The following is a 7,130-nucleotide window of genomic DNA, read 5'->3' on the forward strand; positions in this document are numbered from 1 at the left end:
CATTTAATAAAATTAATTTTACCTATATACCAAACACACTCCAGACATTTAACTTCTCTTGTGTTTTCCTCCTAATCTTATGAGGAAAAGAGTGGATATTCTTAACCTTCAGGATGAGAAGTAGGAAGCACGTAGCTTAGAGGCACTTCAAGACAATCTCTCCCATTTACATTTAGCATCCTAAGCACAATGTAAAAGCTCGTTAACACCAGACCATTTTCAATCACTTTCATAACAATGTTCTCCAGAATTTGTGTAAGAAGTTTAGCATTTCTGTTCACCAAACACTAGGCTTCTGCTTAGAAAATGCTGATAATTATTTTAAGATAATTTTGGTAGTGTTTTCAAATAGATGTAGAATTCCCACAAAAGACTAAGTTATCGTTATCTGCAGAATACTGTTTTTATAACACTAGTGGCTAAACAAAAATAACTTCATTGAATTAACCTGTCTTCTGAGCCATTCCTACTTGTCAGATACAGACAAAAGCTGCCCCGTTCAAACCCATTTTGGCCAGGTGTTGCACAGAAGAACACAAAGTACATCAGGTAGCAGTACACAAGGTCACAGTGCAGAGCAAGCACATATTCAGAGTTTTTCACTGCCATTTCCTACGAGCCTTTGGCACAGGCAGAATTTCAATCTCATTACTAGGTCACCCACTGCTCTCACTTCCCCTGTCAAAGGACTTTCCATGGCAAAAGTGACAGCCATTCAACAGCTACAGTGGGGTCTTGTTGTGTTGCAGGGAGCAGTGTAAAAACACAAGGTTGGACAAATAAATGCTTTGTTTCTTATCAGAACTGCTTCAACACCCAAGGGAAGCACAGCAGGAGCAGGACGCCCTCCCTTTCCCCGTTGAGAGGAATGCAGTGGCTGAGGACTTGCACATCAAATTCCTGAGATGCTGCCAAAGAAAAAACAGCAGCATCCCATGACCTGGCTCCCACCAAGCATCACAGTGAAGCTCAGCCATGGCAGGGGAGCTGTGGGGGACACAGCCCTGCTCTCCTCCCATTGCCAGCGATGCACAGCTCCTGTGGTGACTCCTCACAGGATCTGTAGCCTTGCAGGGAAACCCCTGAAGGAAATGCAGCAGCAGAGCTATTGCCTATGGCAATGCCATGGAAAGAAGTGGTAGTGACAAGATGACATTGAGAGTCTGACACTGTAGATTAGCCCAGAACCATATCAAAATGACTTGCAGTTATCAGATCTAGATGACAATGAGACTCCAGCATCACTGTCATCTATACTGAAAAAATAAATAAATGCTACATGCCACTAGCCACAGGAATGGACAGGCATTGTAGATATGCTGCAGCAATGCTTTCTATGGCAAAGATGGTTCAAGAGCTTTGATAATTAACCTAAACTCAAATTTACACAATTTTGTCTTTTGCATTAAAGGGAAAAATAGATCCATGAATATTATGATTAATCTAGGGATAATTCATCTTACAATAACAGAGCAAAGTGCTGGTAATTGAACAATACCAATTAGGTATCAATAAATATTGAATTAGCACCCATCATTCTGATGTGCAGAACGGCAAGGATGGATGCATCAGGCCAGTAAATTGGGTAGCAGATGGAAAACCTTCTGCATTCCAAATGCCCTCCTGTGAGCAGCATCCAGCAATCCTATCTGGAGGCATTAGGCACAAGGCACATTAACAGTCAGCAAACTCAGGCTACGTGCAAGGGCAAGCACACAAGGGCTCTGTGCTGCACGCAGTGTGGTACCCCCAAATCAGCTCTCTGACAGGCACAGAGCAGTAAGGCAAGTGGCACTGGTGACTGTGGGCAGACAGCAAGGGAGGAGGGACAGCTGCAATTATGAGGAGCAGTCAACAGCAATATCCGACAGGCAAGGAAAGAACACACCCATGTATGAACAGAGGAAAATAAAGAACACTTTTTCTCTCCCCTTTTTCCAATGAAAATATGTTAAATACTAGGTTTCTTTTTCCATTCAAGTAATTTTTACCAGAACACTGCTGTAACTGCTGTCCAAAAAACTCAATTTCTCTTCCTACAAAATTTTAGAAGTATTTAAATTTTTATTTCAGAGGAAAATGAGATGCTTCAGACTGACCACCAAGTCATTTGTCTTTTATTGCCACACTAGTTTTTCTCTTCCTTTTTCTTTTTCATAAAAGTCCTACATGGAAACTACAAGCTAATGAAACAATGATGAACATCTACTTCAATAACACCAAGAATTCTCAAATGTGCTTTGTTTGTTTTGTTTTTTTCTGCAAAATTAACACATTAGAGACTATTTACCACTGTACAAAATTCCTTTCTTTATTTATGAAAGCTACATCTTTACTATCATGATGTGAAATGAAAAGCCTCCTGTACTTGTTGCATACAATTAAGCTGCAACAAAAGCCAGCCCAAGCCATTTCACATTTCATAGGGCTGCAATTATTCTTTAACTGTTAGAATATGCTGTCCCCCAGGAGCTAATTACAGAGAACCTCTCATCACATACAAGAAACACACAAACAAATCCTTCAAGCACAAAGCAAATGTTCAACATTAAAGAGATGCATTCAGGAAGTCACAGCAATCAGTTTGGTTCAGCTAATTACTAATCTGATTTCTGGAGTAGTTGCATTAGATAATTATGATGCCCATTCACAACTTGAAAGCCAGGACTCTGACTGATTATAATAAAGATCTAGGACTCGAAATAAAAGTAAGGGCAAAGTATGAAATATACATCAGAACGGGGCTGATGGGGTACGTTTGTTTATTGGCGGCACTTCCTTCGGCTCTTTGCTTTGGAAGGCCCCATCCAGAGTTTGCTGAACCCAGCAGGAAGATTTCCATTGATATCACTGCCATTTGGATCAGGCCCAGAATAACAAGGCATGGCTTTGCCTTGCAGATTCCATTCATGGAGAGCCCAGGAAGGAGCTTTCCCTGCTCGATGTTGGTCGGGCGAGGGCCGCGTTCCCAGGCAGCCGCAGGAGCCGGAGCCCATCCCGCGGCCGCTGCCCTGGCCCAGGCTCTCAGCTCACCCTCCAGGCCCAGATAAGAATTAAACTCTTCAAAGAATCCGTTGTAAATGTGCTTTAACTCACATTTTGCTAGGTTTAGCCTTCTGCAGGATTTTTTTTTTTCCTCCAGCAATTGGTTTGCTGGAGTTTGAGCATTTATAAAGGTGCACAACCCAGAACACAAGGTACAATAATTCCTCTAGTTTCTGACCCAGCTGAAACTCTTAATTAGTCCACTGGAGTTTATACCTGAGACTGGCAAAAATTTGCTTGATGAAACACTAATAATTATGCTTTATAGGAAAAACAATTTTCTAATTAAACATCTGATGAAGTAATTATACTGAGTTCAGTTATCAGTCCAGCCCTTAGTTTCTGCTCCCTTTTAAAGACTTCACCAGATACAATGGGAAAAAAGTCTTTTAAAGCCCATTGACACATTTACAGGTAGCAATTCATTGCAAGTGATAACCCAAGTACAGTTAAAGGGAAAAAATTAGGAATTAAAACTTTTCACTACATTACAGCCTTGCACATCTCACACCAACCAGAGTACTACTGCTAAGCTATTGTATGCAATAAAATAAATACAAAAAATGCAGAACTTGACCTGTCATTTTCCTCATTATCATATGTAACACCTGAATTTCTGAAGAATGCATGGTGGCATTAAATAACTGTGAAATTTAAACAAATGATGAACTTTAGGTAGGTGAACCAGCTTCAGTAGAACATACTCAGTGGTCTTTTGCCAAGTTGGAGCAAAAGTAGAGATTAAAACCCCATATTTTAAACAAATTAAAGAACAAATGAAGAAGTTTCAGCTGCAAGGTGAGGTTCACATAAAACTCAAGAATAAAGATAATAAAAGAGATAAAGGCTAGAAAAACAAATATCAGAAGCAAATTTTCCCACAGATCCTTGAGACTAATCAGCAACAGTTTCACACTGTAGGGTCACAAAACCTGTGTATGTCCTTGAGAGGGTGCCCCTGCTCAGCCCACCATATAGGGACTGATCACATCACTTTGTGCACCCACATCTACAAAATCACATGAGTAGGTAAAGATTTTTCTGTTGGTTAACCCCCCCCCGAATAAAATATCCATTCAGACTGGCATTCCTCTACCTGAGTATCTCAAATAAGGCAGAACTGCACGGTAAATTGTTTGCACATAGCCACGCTGGACACTCTTTTGAAGCATTAAGGTGAAAGGGATTCTTTGATGCTGTTAAACTAAATGAATGAGAGTTGCAAATCTGTATTTCAAAGTCAATAGGCTACAATATTTACAGGGCTGCCACATGTGATAGCTTAAAATTCAAAACTGAACGAAAATTGTGTGGGGTGGAAACTAATGTTATGGAATCTGAACCAAGACTACATTTATATTTCACTTTAATGCTCTAGCTGTTTAATCAAAATATGAATAAAAGGTCTAAAAGACCAACACGCAAAAATATCATAGTTCTGGAATTTAGCTTTAGCTTCCTATTGTCAACCAATTACTGTGTAATTTTTTCCCTGTGACTGAATAACTAACTGTTAGCAAATAATGAAAAGGCAATTACAGCAGAGCTTTGTTCATATTACCTTCTTCATTTTATTCAGGCTATAATTATTGTCAGTGCTGGAGGCTTACTGTACCATGTAAGTGGCACCAGGGAAGAAAATGGAATGGGCTGGTGCATGGAAAATTGCAAATGTCACAGCTACCTTCATCATCACCGTTGGACTTCAGAGATTAAAAAAAATAAGCAGTAAAAAGCTCTCCATGTACGTTTTGCAAATTCTCTACCTCAATCTGTTGCAAAGGATGATGAACTGGTAGAAGGGAAAAAAATTCAAGTACCACGTTTGTTCCTTTTTTGTTCTTAACCTCTGCTGCCCACGTCCCCCCAACATTTTTATTACTGTTTAATTCCCAGAGGACAGCTCCTTTTTGCCACAGTATGCCTGGAAAAAAACTCATGGAAATATTCTTATAGCAGCAGTTCTCATTAAGGATGTCCATGCTGTTCTATAACACAGTGGCATATAAATGATGTATTTTATGGGGTTTGATCTTTACTTCTTTGCCACATACAGACATATCCCTAGGAAAAAAAAAAAAAGAACACTATGACCTGTGTGTGCAGATTTAGTGTGCCATACTTAGGGCCTGATATTGACCATTTATTCTGACCATTGTTATCTGGGCTTCTAGTATGCATCAAAAATTATAGATACAAATCAGAAGGGCAATATTTCATTTTGACTTTTTTTAAAGAAAGAAATAACCTTCTTTTGTATCATTCACATTGTTTTTTATTTACACTGTTGTTTACAAGAGATAAACTCAGTAAAACTATATTTGATGCATTTTATTCATGTGCAGTGTTGCAATTACTTTTAAGATAATGTAAGTCATTATATAGCCAGTTAATTTTTCGGTATAAAGTAAGGCTGACATACATTAAAAGGCATCATAGCTTGATGCTGACTTGTGTTTAAACTTGCTTCCAAACTGACTGGCAAATTTTGGTATAAATTGTTTATTTTAATGCATGATAATTCTTCTGATCTAGGTTAGTAAAAGAAGAAATGCATCTTTATATTTTAATAAAATTGAGCTGCTTTGTACTTTCATGGATCTTCCTGTCAGATACATGTATATTCATCATCTTTCTTTAGTATTTTAGTGCTGGTTGTTTATCTTCTACTGCTGTTGCTGTAGTAGACACTTCTACAAACCCTGCATTCATAACCCAACACTTACAATTGTTCCTTCTCCTAATGCAGTATTTGGCCATTCAGTATCCCCCAGCATCTGTGCACTCTCATGATTAGAGGAGTGAGGTTTTGGAGACTGCTTCACCCAAAGAAAACAAAGTGAGCTAGGAGGAGACTGTAAGCCTTCCATAAAAACACATGAATGGAAAAGAGAAGCGTAATAGGAAATGGCACCAAGTGAATCCACAAAAACAGAAAACCAGAAGGTGCCTCTCATAGGCTCCTTTGCAGCCCTAATCCATTTTATGCTGCCCTTTTCCTCCCAGGAGGTCCTGCTCATGATAATCAATGCCCTTCTCCAGGTGGTGGGAAGGAGCCTTTGGGAGCCTCCTCCCCTGTGCCCTGGCCCAGTGCTTTGGGGGAGATTTCCCCCTCTGTATTTCTGTGAGCACCACTCTGCCCCTTCAGCTGGGACAGCTCTGGGGCTGCTGCCAGGGAACAGCAGTGGGGCTTTTGGCACCCCTTGCATTTATGGACAGGACCAGCCATTAAGCCCAGAATATAAATCACTGCCTTTCTGCTCCCAGTGACTCAGAAACTACACTAAGATAATATGCTTGTCACTTTTATAGCTAATGTCTGCATTTTTAAATGATTTATTTAATTCGTTAAGCCTTTCTTAACTTTGATATCAGAAATTGCCACATCCTTGCGAAAATGATCAAAAGGAATCATATTAGGAAAAATATTAACCACTTATTTTTTGGAGGGCAGAACAACAAATCACAGAAAATTATTTGGAACTAACTACTTAAGAAAAAGTAATTATAATTAATGTAATTTGGTAGGGACATCCAGCACTACTTTTTTTTCCCCCCCTAGATTTAGTCAGCAAAGACTACAGAAATGGCTTTAGTGCAAACTCCCTCTTCCAGATAGGAGAATTAACTATAGAATACCCTTGAGCCAGAACAGTTCACAGAGCAGAGGAAAGGATCAGGATCATACGAGATGCCTTTAAATACCTGAACTTTATTCAGTGTTAATTAGATGGAAAAGAACTGAAAGTAAACACAGGTGGCCATCCTAGGCAAGGGACATATTGGTACATGACACCCAGCCTAGAGTTCATCACCAAGAGAAAAACACCTCTGGATGCAACGTTGCTCTCTCTGAAGGGTCTTATGAGAGTTTCAGGTTTTTGTGCTTTGCTTTAAACACTGACTGCAAAAATCTAAAGATTTCTATTTTCCTACTGAATTTTCACCCAGCAGTTTCATGTGAGTGCCTTTGCACAGTCACTCAGATTTTGCTTTGTCACATGAGTGTGAGGTTAGTCTTACTACTGTGAGGTGACATTGGGGGTGTACCTTGCCTAACTTCATTACTTTAATTTAACTTCCAC

Source organism: Melospiza georgiana, chromosome 14, assembly GCF_028018845.1.
Source record: "Melospiza georgiana isolate bMelGeo1 chromosome 14, bMelGeo1.pri, whole genome shotgun sequence".
Lineage (NCBI taxonomy): Eukaryota > Metazoa > Chordata > Aves > Passeriformes > Passerellidae > Melospiza > Melospiza georgiana.